The 14,831-nt window shown below is 44.3% G+C and overlaps 2 pseudogenes; one reads left to right on the forward strand and one right to left on the reverse strand.

The window, feature by feature from the left end:
- The first annotated feature begins 643 nt into the window (after positions 1-643).
- Positions 644-764, forward strand: LOC145397132 (5S ribosomal RNA; annotated as a pseudogene).
- An 11,396-nt stretch (positions 765-12,160) lies between these two features.
- LOC145396971 (5S ribosomal RNA) lies at positions 12,161-12,276 on the reverse strand (annotated as a pseudogene).
- Between the last annotated feature and the right edge of the window lie 2,555 nt (positions 12,277-14,831).

Genomic DNA, 14,831 nt, shown 5'->3' on the forward strand with positions numbered 1-14,831 from the left:
GTCTTCTATCATCTATCAGTACTGCCAGTGTGTAGCTATAGGCAGTGCTGCTAATATCGCTAGTATACTCACATCCAGTGTTACCAATTTAGCCATTTTTCTGTGTCTGCCTCGCCTCCCCACCTCCCGTCCCTTACTCCCTCCCCTGCCTAACCTGGCCGTGCAACACAACTCGCGGTCATTTTTTTCCATTTGCTTTTTCCATTGAAATGTGCCCTATGCCCTATTCTCATACTAAAAATAAAAAAAAAATAAAAAAAAAGGAAAAGCCTAATTGATACTGTCATTGGCCATGAAGTAGCTAATTTATCACCTGGCAACACCCCACGTGCACTTGGTCACTAATTTTCCCTGTCCATTACCCACTGAAATGTCCCTTATGACCTATTCATATATATATATATATATATATATATATATATATATATATATATATATATATATATATATATATATAAAGGGAAATGGCTAAGTGATACTTCCATTGACCTGGAAATAGTCAATTTATCATGTATTGTCTAGATTTCCTGCTATCCCATGGGAGGGGCACGGCACGGTCCAGCCATCCATTCTGGTAAGAGGTTAATTTACTATGACAGAGTTACTGAAAAACTACAGAAAAGAGAATGATGGGTGGACAGTATCCATTAAGATTTTAACACGTTGAGTACACTGCTTCCCGTCCGATCAGCGAAGTTAAGCAACGTTGGGTCTGGTTATTACTTGGATGGGTGACCGCCTGGGAACACCAGATGCTGTTGGCATCCCTACGTGTCAAGTGGGGTTGGTGGAGGATTAGTGCCCCTCCCTGTAAAACAATTAACTCTAAGCCGTTGGCCACCCCGTTTGGGATACATGGCGTCTGGCAATGAATGAATGAATGAATTTGACAGACTACCACACCAAAGACTTTTATAGAAACTGTACCAACAAGGAGGTATCCAAGGCTATCTGTACTGTTGGATGCAGGAGTTTCTCAGAAAAAAGGAAATGAGAACATATTAAGGGGAAATTACTCATCATTGAGGGAAATGACCAGCAGAGTTCCACAGGGCTCAGTGCTTGCACCAATTATGTTTTTAGTATATATTAATGACATAGACAGTAACACTGGAAATGCATGCTGTCTAAATATGTATGTGGATGATGCAAAAATTCAAAGGAAAATTACTAACACAGATTCGTGCAAAGAGCTGCAAGAGGAATTAAACGAGCTTCATGAATGGAGTAAATGGAATTCAGTGTGGACAAGTGTCTTTTATTTAAATTTGGTAAAAGTGAGAAAAGACTAGATTGGGATTATAAGTTAGGAAGATCAACCCTACACACATCGGAAAGAGAGAAGGAACTAGGAGTAATTATCATAACAGACTGTCTTTAGATGACCACATCATTAACTCTGTCGCGCATGGTAAGTTTCAGTAAGTTTTCCAGTGCACGACTTTATCTGCGAAGCCGCCCAGCCTGGCTGCCCGCGCGGCAAATAACACGTATTCTCTCCTTATTTTTGCCACCCAAACGTCAGTATACTGCCATGAAACCTATGTCATCTTATTCGACGATGTTTGTTCTACCTGATAAGCACCACAAAAAAAGAGGAAAACCCTAATAAAACAACATTAGGAGGCCGTGAATAAACATTTTGCCAAGTCACGTTCAGTTCCCAACATCACCATTCGAATGATAAAGGAAAATGTTATTAGAAATTTTTATAGAGAATTTCATCAGCTTTCTAAAGAGACAAATACGGTTGTGATATGATTTGTAGTTATCGAGAAAATAGCCAAAAATTGAAAGCCATTTTTGAAAAAAATTCAAGGAGCTCAAACTCTGAAATTTTCTCGCACATGTTATGCCTTTATTGCATAATGTTATGCAGAATTTCACCAGCTTTCTAATGACCTAAAAATTATTTCGATACGCCCAATAGTTTTCGAGTAAATCGCCAAATACGACGGGGAACTCACGTCCGTATGTCACTTTCATGATGTGCGCATAGCATACGCAATATTCCCGCCTACGTAACAACGAATTCTTATCACAGATATTACACTGTTATGTCTTGTACATACGTAGAATTTACTGCTCTTTATCATGGTTCGTACAGGAAATCGATACGTCCAATAGTTTTAGAGTAATTGGCCGACAAAGTGAGATTACTCCTCCGAGCGCTTCCGAGTTTACCGCTAGCAAGGAAAAAAACCAAGTCTGTTCCCCCAACTTTTCCAACAGAAAATGCTCCCAAAGGCTTATATTCTGTAAATGAACATACGTAGAATTTACTGCTCTTTATCTTGGTTTGTACAGAAAATCGATACGTCCAATAGTTTTCAAGTAATTGGCCGACAAAGTGAGATTGCTCCTCCATGCGCTTCCAAGTTTACTGCTAGCAAGGAAAAAAACCAAGTCTGTTCCCCCAACTTTTCCAACAGAAAATGCTCCCAAAGGCTTATATTCTGCAAATGAACATACCTAGAATTTACTGCTCTTTATCATGGTTCTTACAGGAAGTCGATACGCCCACTAGTTTTCGAGTAATAGGACGACAAAGGTAGATTACTCTTCTGGTCGGTACCTACTGTACTTTTACCGCAAGTCTATCTATCTATATACCTAGGCTGCTTCCCCCAAGGAAAGGGAGGTAGCCGAGACAGGACGACTCACTCTCCATTTACTCATCCATTCAAACACATTCATTCGCATCTTAGCCCCAAAGGGGAGAACGGACAGATCCTCACCGCACCACACCGCACAAGGGTCAACTGGGCAATGCAATCAGTGACATCCGCAGCAGGGCCCGACAGCAGAACTGGTTTACACCTGCCACATCATAACAGACCTATCCCCTTACCCGCACCTGACCTGACCAGCTGATCAGACCAAATGCGGGAGAATATCCCCTCAGGGCTGCATCATCACTTATTCATTCACAATTTCTCTCCATTTATTTCTGTCACGCACAGCCACTCTTCCTTGCTCAACAGACATCCCTCTCGCATCCAGCGCTCTCTTCACACTGTCCATCCATCCTATTCGTGGTCTTCCTCTCAGCCTTACACCTCTCACATCAGATCTAGTTATCTTTTTCACCAGTCGCTCATTATCCATTCTCTCCATATGCCCAAACCATTGCAACACCCTCTGCTCAACTCTACCAGCCATCTCCCGAACAACTCCATTTCTCCTTCGCACTTCATCATTTCGCACCCGATCCATACGCGTCACTCCACACATACTCCTCAGACATCTCATCTCCATTACATTCAAACTTTTCCTCTCTGCTACACCCATATTCCATGTTTCAGCCCCATATAATGCAGTCGGTACCACAACACCCTCATACAGCCTTCTCTTTACATCCATTCTAAGCGAACGACATTTAAACACTTTTTCCATTCCTCCCAGCACCTTTCCTACTTCATTTATTCTAAACTTCACTTCTGCATCTATTCCTCCATCCACAGCAACATGTGACCCTAGATATTTAAAACAATCTACCTCCTCAAGCAACTCATCATTCAAAACTATATTCATCCCCCTACCATCTATCAACCTCGTACACTTCATCACTTTACTCTTATTCTCATTTACTTTCAATTTCCTCCTTTCACACACCCTTCCAAACTCCTCTACCAACTGTCTCAATCTCTCCTCTGAATCAGTCACCAGTGCAGTATCATCTGCAAACAGCAGCTGCTTCAGATTCCACTCTCCTCCATCAACATTTACCAGACTCAGACCACCTAAAACTCTTGCATTCACCTCCCTTACAACACCATCCATGTAAATATTATACAACCAAGGCGACATCACACATCCCTGTCGCAGCCCCACTCTCACGGGAAACCAATCACTCACAGCATTTCCCACTCTTACGCACGCTCTACTATTTACATAAAAACTTTTCACCCCTTTTAGTAACCTACCATCAAGTCCATACAATCTTAAAACAGTCCACAAAGCCTCCCTATCAATTCTATCATACGCTTTCTCTAAATCCATAAATGCCCAAAACACATCCTTGCCTTTCGCTAAATACTTTTCACACACTTGTCTCACAGGAAACACCTGATCAACGCATCCCCTCCCTCTCCTAAAGCCACACTGCTCATCACTAATCACTCCCTCTGTACCCTCTCTAACTCTTATAATTAACACTCTACCATACTGTACACCTTACCTACAACACTCAACAGACTTATACCCCTAAAGCTAGTACATTCATACTTATCACCCTTGCCTTTATACAACGGGACCACACAAGCACTTGCCCAGTCAATTGGCACCATACCTTTCTCAAAGCACACATTCAACAATCTTACTAACCAGTCAACAATAGTCACTCCACCACCCTTCAGGCATTCCACAGCACACCCATCCATACCTGCAGCTTTCCCTGTTTTCATCTCCTTTACTGCCTTCTCCACTTCCTCCCTCGTGATCAAAGAATCATTCAACTCTCCCAACACATTTATTCCTTGCACCCTTCCATCCGCCACAATCTCAGCCACCCTTTCCTCCTCTACATTTAACAATCTTTCAAAATACTCTGCCCATCTCTTCCTTACTGCATCCATCTCAATTAACATCCTTCCATCCTCTGCTTTTACTCGTTCTTCCTTCCCAGACTCTCCCTTTCGCACCCTTTTCACCTCCTTCCAAAACATTTTCTTATTCTGCTGAAAATTCTCTGTCAGCCGCCTACCCCACCTCTCATCTGCTGCCACTTTAGCATCACGCACAGCCCTTCTCGCTCTATTCCTCTTCTCCTTATACCTTTCATATGACATCTCATCCTTCCTCTGCAGCCACACTTCATATGCACGTCTCTTCTCAGCCACAGCCATACTTACTTCCTCGCACCACCATTCACTTCCTTTTCTTACACCACCACCCACACGTCTCACACCACACACCTCTTCTGCATGCCCCACCACAGCACTCTTAAACAACTGCCATTCCTCCTCCACGCTGCCATTTTCCCGATCTTTCACTGCATTCCACTCATCTTTCAATTTCTCCTGATACTCTATCTTTTTCTCTCTTTTATCCAACTCACTCACTTTCAAAACCTCCCTGCCACACCTAACCCTCCTAGCTCTCATCCATCTCTTACCTACTCTTAACTTTCCCTCCACCAGGTAGTGGTCAGACATACCTCCACCCTCCCCTCTCAGAACTCTCACATCCAACAATCTTCCTATTACATTCCTAGACACAACCACATAGTCCATCAAGGCTCTATCAACAACCCTTCCACCCTCCTGTCTTACCCATGTATACTTATAAATATCTTTCTTCTCAAACAGCGTATTCCCAATCACCATCTCTCGCTCAACACACATCGCTATCATTCGTTCCCCATTTTCACTTCTTCCAGGCACACGGTGCATACCAACTACACCTTCAACTGCTACATTTCCCACTCTAGCATTCAGATCTCCCATCATTACCACATTCACATTCGCTTCAAAACTCTGCAGACACTCATCAACATCATTCCAGAAAGACTCCCTCTCTTGTTCATCCCTTTCACTACCAGGCCCATATGCACTCACAAACACCCACAACTCACGTTCAAATTTCGCTTTCACCCACATCAGTCTCGATGACACCTCCTTCCATTTAATCACACATTGCTGAACTTCCGGACTCACTAACAAGGCCACACCTTCTCTTGCCCTTCCTCTATCAACACCTGACAATCTTCCATTCACACTTCCAAACATAGATTCCCCCTTCCCTTTCATCTTCGTTTCACTCAAAGCTAACACATCCAACTTTCTTCTCACAAACATTCTCCCAATCTCCTCCCTTTTAGCCTCAATCGTACTACATCCACGCACATTCATAGACCCAATCTTCAGGGTACGGGGATAACTCCATCCCCCATCCCTTTCTCTGGCCGCAAGTGGAAAAAAAAAAATGTTTTCTCCCCCTTTGCCTAAAGACTATGCTCTCAAAGTTTTTTTTTTTTTTTTTTTATGTACAGACTGTAAAATCTTCCAAGGTTGTTTTTTTATGGTTGTAACCTACTACACATGAACACTACTTTTTCCAAGTTACTGCTAATGAAGCTTTACTTTCTGTCATATGTTTAATATGTAGGAGAAGACGGTTATTTGACTGAAAATTATATGGGCAATGATAATAGGTCAATATACATATCAACAAAATTTGGAGAACTCACTTCCTCCAGGGGTGTTGCTTGAGTTGTAGGACTATGTGGGATTGGAAGATGAGGAGGTATGTAGTATGTGTGTGTGTGTGTGTGTGTGTGTGTGTGTGTGTGTGTGTGTGTGTGTGTGTGTAAGTGTGGTAATGTTTGTGTGTGTGTGTGTGTGTGTGTGTGTGAGTGTCTGTGTTAGTGTGTGTGTAAGTGTGTTAGTGTGTGTGTGAGTGGTAGTGTGTGTGTGAGTGCGTGTGTGAGTGTCTGTGTTAGTGTGTGTTAGTGTGTGTGTGAGTGTCTGTGTTAGTGTGTGTTAGTGTGTGTGTGAGTGTGTGTGTGTGTCTGTGTTAGTGTGTGTGTAAGTGTGGTAGTGTGTGTTTGAGTGCCTGTGTTAGTGTGTGTGTGTGTGTGTGTGTGTGTGTGTGTGTGTGTGTGTGTGTACACTGCACTAGGGAATACTTCGCTCGGCATGGAACCATTCGAAGCAATCACCCACGCACAGTGCCACATCACAAACAGGACACATGTGACTTGTATCCTTCCTCATCTTCACCGGGGAACACAGGGTGCACCGCAGCCTCCTCCGGTTGGGGATCCTCTCCCGTCGGTGGCCCAGGGTCTTATCCAGCCGCACTGTCATTGATGAAACGACGATGCTTGGCTGGATGTCCTCCTGGCGTTCCCTGGTCCTGTTGTCCTGCAGATGCAGCTGCAGGCCTGGGCATGGCAGCGGCAGCAGGTTCTCCCGATGGACCAGGAACCGGTGAAGGTTCTCTCAGCACCTGTGCTGGTCCTGCAGGTAATGGTGGTGCCGACTCCTGTCCTGGCCCTCCTCCTGGAGATGGTGGTGTTAGTGCAGGAGCCGGTGGTGATGGCACCTGTGCTGGCGCTGCAGCAGGTGACACAGGTGCTTGATGTCCTGCTGGCCGTCGGATTGGAAGGTCAGGGGCATGGTGGATGACGTGCCCTGATGCGGGCCACTCTGCTTCATCAAAGTTGAGGAGCTTGTCCATATCTCCTCCACGAATTCAAGCAGACTGACTGACCCACGTGAGCACTTCTTGTACAGAGCGAACGCGTTGAAAATGGCCATGTGAATGAAGTAGAAGGTGATTTTCTTGGTCCATTTCATGGTCCGCCGCTGGTCGAAGTGGTCCACCCCACCCATGTGTTGATTATAGTCATCCATCACGACAGACTTGTCCACGGTCTTCTGGACATAGGTTGTCCTCCCGTCAGGAGCCCTGGTCTTCCTTCGAACCTGCTTCTGGATGGTGCTTGTGCTGTGGAAGGTGGAGACCATGTTCACAATGCGCTTGTCCCTCCACAGCAACACGATCACGTTGTCCTTATGCATCGCTGTCATTCCCCCCACTGGCAGGTTCGTGGTCCTGGCGATGTCCTGCAGCTGCTTTGGTGCTCCTCTTGCCAGGCATAGGGGCCCACACACATAGGTTCCTGCACTGAAGAGGCGTTCGCACAGGGATACAGAGTTAAAATAGTTGTCCATGTACACTCTGTATCCCTGATCCTTCAGCGGTTCTACGAGGCTCCACACGGTGGTCTCCAGAGCCCTCTTCTGCCCCATATACACCTCGAAATTCCAGATGTAACCCGAGGAAGCCTCAGCCAGGATATACAGCTTGATGGAATACTTTGAGGGTTTCATTGGGTTGTAGATGCAGAAGCTTAGGCGCCCCTTCCACGGCAATGAGCCCTCGTCCAGGATGAGGTGCTCCTCGGGTAAGTAGGTGTTCTGGAACCGCTGAAGGAGGTACTCCATCACTGTGAGAACCCTGATGAGCCGGTCTTCATTGTCCTGGGGTATCGCAAGTGAATTGAACACATGGAAGTGTTTCAGGTTCGCCCTGAAATGCCTTCCACTCATCACCTGTGTAAAGAGGGGGTAGTTGTGGATGCGGGATCTCATCCAGTAGTGTCAGATGCTCGGGAGATTTAACACCTCCATGAAAAAGTAAAGCCCCAGGAACTTGGACGTCTCCTCTTCATTGCAGATGAACCATGCATCCAATGCAGTCCCCAGATATGATGCATAGCTGTTGGTCTCGTGGGTGAAATAAGTCAACAACTCCCTCATGAAGAACAGCTGGAAGAACTGGAGAGGAGTTGTTGGCGGGTCCACCTTCATTCCTGGGGATCCTGTGAAGGGCCCATTAGCTGGTGCGAAAGGGCCACTGCTCCATCCTGGATCCAATGCGGCAACACCTCCCGCAGTAGCTGCAGTGGATCGGCGTACCGACAACCTTGTTCCTCTTTGGACACCCCTTGGCCGCCCCCCATAGCCAGACCATGGACCACGCCGGCCTCGTCGAGGTGGTGAGGGTTCCGATGATAAGGAGGACGAGACTGTCTCCTGCTACTGGAAAACGTCGGAGGGGATGATCACTGTTGGAGACAGCACCCTTGTCGACTGGGTAGGGGACGGCGACACAGTCACCTCCTGCACCAGTTGCGCCGCAGACAATGCGCGCCGTGCAGGTGCCAGTGTCATGTAACTAGGCCCTGCTTTCGGTGACATAGGCTCGGCCAAGAGGGAACTAGAGGCTTGAGGTGGAGAGACCACGATGGCTGTAGGACCGAGAGGTCAAAGCCAAGGCTATGTCTGTCATCCATGTGAAGACGATGATTGGGCCGATAGTCCTGACACTGGTGGTGGTGGTGTCTGCTCCCATCGTTCTTCACGCGTGGGCACTGCCACCTGAGGGGAATCCACCAGGACCTTGTCCCATTCCTCCTCACTTGGAACATCGCTCAGCTCGTCCTCTACTTCGCTCTCGGTCTCCTCCTGAAAAAGAACCTTTTGCCACTGGTCAGAAGACAGACCTTTCTTTTCCATCTTGGCAAGCACTGACACAGAAAGTCAAGTATGAGCTTTTTAGGTTCTCTGCTGAAAAGGAAGAGATATTATTCAGTCACGCAACACCTTCCACTGAGAGTAGCACTACACATGTCATGTTATATCTTTCTGTACAGCAAATTGCGAACCTTTTACGAACAGTTCATATAAAGGATAACTTTTCAGTGTCTTCTAACGGTCTCATAACTGTTCACTGGCGTCCGTGGGTGTGTGCCATATATATATATATATATATATATATATATATATATATATATATATATATATATATATATATATATATATATATACACTAAAAGGTTCCCCCCAGACATGATATACTCTCTCTCTGTCTCTCACACACACACACACACACACACACACACACACACACACATATATATATATATATATATATATATATATATATATATATATATATATATATATATATATATTTATATGTACATATACACCCACACACACACACACACACACACACACACACACATATATATATATATATATATATATATATATATATATATATATATATATATTTTCCCTTCCTTCCCAAAACGTTTCCCCAACACATGATACAATATTTTCTACGAACACTCGTGGCATATATCACAAACATTTTAGATGAGAATCACAAATTTCAACAATTGTTTTTGAATGGTACACTATCTGTCCACTGACGTCCGTGGTTGCCCGGCGTTGCAACGTACAGTACCTGGTCAATGACGTCCCTCGTTCCTTGCCATCGTTACCTTTCACAGCACACCTGCCTCTAAAGTATCGCTCACCTACACCACGCATCTAAACGAAAACTCGCGGCACAGTTCACGTATATTTTACATAAATTATAATATATCACTAAATGTTAGACCAAGGCACAGTACCTGTTCAATGACGTCCCTCGTTCCTTGCCATCGTTACCTTTCACAGCACACCTGCTGCTAAAGTATCGCTCACCTACGCCATGCACCTAAACTAACACTCACGGCACAGTTCACTTATATTTTACATAAAGCATAATTTATCACTAAATGTTAGACCAAGGTACAGTACCTGTTCAGTGATGTCCCTCGTTCTTTGCCATCGTTACCTTTCACAGCACACCTGCTGCTAAAGTATGTCTCACTTACGCTACGCACCTAAACGAACACTCGCGGGACGGTTCACATATATTTTACATAAAGTATAACTTATCACTGTCAGACCAAGGTACAGTACCTGTTCAATGACGTCCCTCGTTCCTTGCCATCGTTACCTTTCACTGCACACCTGCTGCTAAAGTATCGCTCACCTACGCCACGCACCTAAATGAACACTCGCAGCCCAGTTCACGTCTATTTTACATAAAGCATAATTTATCACTAAATGTCAAACCAAGGTACAGTACCTGTTCAATGATGTCCCTCGTTCCTTGCCATCGTTACCTTTCACAGCACACCTGCCGCTAAAGTACCGCTCACCTACGCCACGCACCTAAACTAACACTCTCGGCACAGCTCACATGTATTTTACATAAAGGATAATTTATCAATAAATGTCAGACCAAGGTACAGTACCTGTTCAATGACATCCCTCGTTCCTTGCCATCGTTACCTTTCACAGCACACCTGCCGCTAAAGTATCGCTCACCTACGCCACGCACCATAATTTATGCCATCATGAGAATACGTGGCACATTTCACTTACACTTGACACAATATCATACGCAAATACATGACTACCACAATGATTCCACCCTAACCTCCACAATTATTCACTTCCTTACTACGGTTCAACGTGACTGTGATGCAGCATCCTTCACCGGGAGAGTACAATGCAACTCTATTTTATTGGCACACACCACACTCCTTCATGAACACCCGCAGCATGTTTGACGTATATTTCACACAATTCCATATGCATTTTCACTACTAGAATCACAATAATTCCATCCCTAAACACCTCTAATTCTCCCTTCCCGACTATAAAAACTGTACGTGATGCCTGCCCCATTCCACACAATGGTTCATGGTGTTCCATAATGCTAACTAGTTCCATAATTTCACCAAGCCAGCCACAATATCTTTCACACAAAAAACAGTTTAGGCATTGACTTCATTATATACGTATTTGTAATCACGCCATAGGGCCTTGAAGAAGGCGAGAGGCAAAACCCTGCAACAGTGAAAATGCATATCGCCTCTAAGCCTAATGATTACTAATGAACACTATTCCTTTTCGTGACATATATCTGTTTCATCGACAATATCACATACAAATATGCCCACAAATACTGGATTATCACACTGAGTCCATGGGGGCTTTGGCTCGGGCAGGAGGGGGAGAATTAGTAGGAATTTAAAGGGACAGTACACGCGACGCAACCGCACTGCCTGGCTGCTTGGAAGAGACTGAAGTTTATTGTTACGTGCTGGGCCCCGTGAGGCAGCTCAGTATTACCAATGCCTTACCATTAGAAAGCGCTGCACTCACTACGATGCTTCAAAATTTGACGTGAATCCGCCAGAAACTTAATTTTTGGCGAATTTTTTGGTGCTTAGGAACACAATTCGAGTGACTGAACATCTTTAGAACAATCCACATGAAACACAAATTGCGTGAGTGACCCTGAGAGGGTTAAGAAGGTGCGTAACATTATTATTATTATTTTTTTATTTTATGTTACCAACTCTGGGCATAGGCTTCACAGCCTGCTTTCAAGGCCCAATAGTCCTCCTACATACCGTACACCTCTACATGTCACCACTTCGGCGCTAACACCCACCGTCCATATTGAGTACATGCTAGGGCTGTCTCATACAGGACTGGTGTATTGGTATTAGCGGGGGTATTTTTACGACATGTCGGCGGGTCTTCTGGTAGATTAGTAAAGTCTGATTCTTATGAAATTCAAATCCTTAAACTGTTCCCTGCCCCAGGGGGATTTGAACCCAGGTCCGTTAGGACTGCAGGCCAACTCTCTACCGATTGAGCCACCACCTCCCCCATGTAAATTTTTTCATTCATTCATTGCCAGATGCCATGTATCCCAGACGGGGTGGCCAAGGGCTTAGAGTTAATTGTTTTACAGGGAGGGGCACTAATCCTCCACCAACCCACTTGACACGTAGGGATGCCAACAGCATCTGGTGTTCCCAGGGGGTCACCCATCCAAGTACTAACCAGACCCAACGTTGCTTAACTTCGCTGATCGGACGGGAAGCGGTGTACTCAACGTGGTACAGTAGGCTAATACTTTAAAGGTAATGCCGTCGGGTGAGAGTCGAACTCACGACCTTGAGATTATTCTCATGCGCTACCAGAGATATGAGAATAGCATTAACATACATAAATGAAGACATGCTGAGAAAGATAATAACATCATTCATCTGACGAACCCAGGAGTATGCATCAGTAGTATGGAATCCTCATCTCAAAAAACACATATATAAGATTGAAAAATTACAAAGGGCAGCTACAAGATGGGTACCAAGCTTAAGAGATCTAAGCTATGAAGAAAGACTAGAAAAAATGAATCTGCCAACACTACAGGAGAGAAGGAAAAGAGGAGACAAGATTATGCTATATAAATGCATCTGAGGGAAAGAGAAAATAGACATATATAAATGTATAACCTATGAGGAAGCATCAGCAAGAGGACACTGCAAAAAACTACAGAAAAAGAGAGGTGATAAAGACGTAAGGCAATTCAGTTTCCCAAATAGGGCAATTGATCAGTGGAATGCACTACCAAATGAAGCAGTGTGCCAAAACTATTCACAAATTTAAGGATATGTACGATAAAAATGGTTTAATACACGGGACAGTATGAGCTTCACTCATTCCTGTAAAGATACCATTAGGTAAGAACAAATAGGTAAGAACACACGCACACACACATGAGAGAGAGAGAGAGAGAGATGCACTTATTACAGCACATGCTCACATGCACACTCGCATATGCCAGAGATGATAACAACACACACACACACACTGAAAATAACTCGTCATAAATTGCAGGTACACACCTGCGTTAGCTTGGCCCCACCTCCCTTACCAGTTCTTTCTTTTTCATTATTACTAGCAACGTCCATCCCGACCACCACCCACCCACTCTTTCCCTGCATAAACAAGAGAGCATTTGGGAGTTCTGTAACCGTTACTACATTCCACACGAACTAACAAAACATCTGTAGCTGGTGGAATGTAGTAATGGGAATAGAACTGAATATCAGTATCCTCCCATCCTAAATGCTTTCTTGTTTTTGTTTTTGTTTTTTCATTCTTGTTTCTACACATTTCTCTTCTAAAATGTTAGCACTCATTGATGAATATAATTATTTTTTCCTTGTGTTAAAAAAAATGTTCCTATGCTGTTTTATACACTAATGTTAAAAAGACCTTACAATAAAAATGATACGTGTTAATGCAGTGATACAGTGCCTTTATGTGAGCTGTCTGTGATGCAAAACATGAGCTGAGTCAGTGTACCAACCAGACCAGCCGCCCCACACCCTCCCCCTCACCCTCATCTGACGTCATTTCCACCGTTCCCTACATTGATGTGCCACTACTTATAAGGCATCTCGGTAGGATGGGGAAAGGGGGTTGTTTCTTTCATGACTGACTGTAATTATCAAGGCAGAAGGCCCAGTAACAAAGTCGTAAGACCATGGCAAAAAAAGGTAGTTTCGACGAAGGAGAACAGCACAAAGAAAATACTGGGAGACTGAATGAGGGAAAATCTGCTAGCACAGTACCTGTTACTTCCCAAAGTTTGGCTGATACATGCAAATTCATATATCTGCTTGTATTTGTAATCCATCTAAAGCAACCAGAAGACCTACAGAAGGTACCCGAACCACCCACTTCTGGATCTCATCTCTTACCATGCTAAGTCTGTTCTACACTCTGCTAAGAATATTTTCATTCCTATTAAATGCTCTGTATTTCTGACTCAAACTGTTGCCGCTTCTCCTGGCATCTCGCCAAAAACCTTTCTAACAACTTTACTTCAACCTTCCCTCCTCCTTTCACCCTGTAGCTGTTTCTTCTACTGAAAAAGCAGGCCTCTTTGCTCAGATTTTCTCCTACAACTCCACCTTAGACGATTCCGGTGCTCAGTCACCCCCCCTTCTGACTTCCTCATGACTAACATTAAATTTTCTTCATTTGATATACTTTTTGCCCTCTCTGTCCTTAGTATTAACAAGGCATATAGCCCTGATGGTGTCCCTCCTTCTGAGCTTACACCCTTCATAGGTAAGCTCTTTCACCTTTGTCTGTCGACATGTACCATTCCTTCTTGAGAAAAGTTTGCTCTCATTCAGCCTGTACCAAAGAAGGGCGACCATTCCCAACCTTCTAACCATCGCTTTAACATCCTGACTTTCTAAAGTTTTAAAATCTAATGTTAACAAAAGTATTTTAAAGCACCTTTCCTACCAGAACCTTCTTCCCAATTGCCAGGATGGATTCCTCCAGGGACGCTTCACTAGCGATCTTCTCAACTTCCATTCAGACTCCTGGTCATCCTTCTTTCATGGCTTTGGCGAATACTTTCCCATCAGATATGACATCTTAACCCCTTTGTGCTCTGTGTCCTCATTATGGGACGGAACTGGGCATTATCAAAATTTAATAATGAAGGGAACCCCGGGGTAGGGACCTAGGAGCTTCGCAAATATGAGCCAACTGGCGGTGGGCAGTACCCCTTGCACCCTTCCAGCATAATCCCTCACACAGGAACTCTGGAAGCTGAGAGGTTAAAGGCTTTTAATCAAGTCTGGCATATATCTTTATTTT

The sequence above is a fragment of the Coenobita brevimanus genome, chromosome 4 (assembly GCF_032717465.1).
Source record: "Coenobita brevimanus isolate Jiangsu-jjx chromosome 4, ASM3271746v2, whole genome shotgun sequence".
In the NCBI taxonomy this organism is placed as follows: Eukaryota; Metazoa; Arthropoda; class Malacostraca; order Decapoda; family Coenobitidae; genus Coenobita; species Coenobita brevimanus.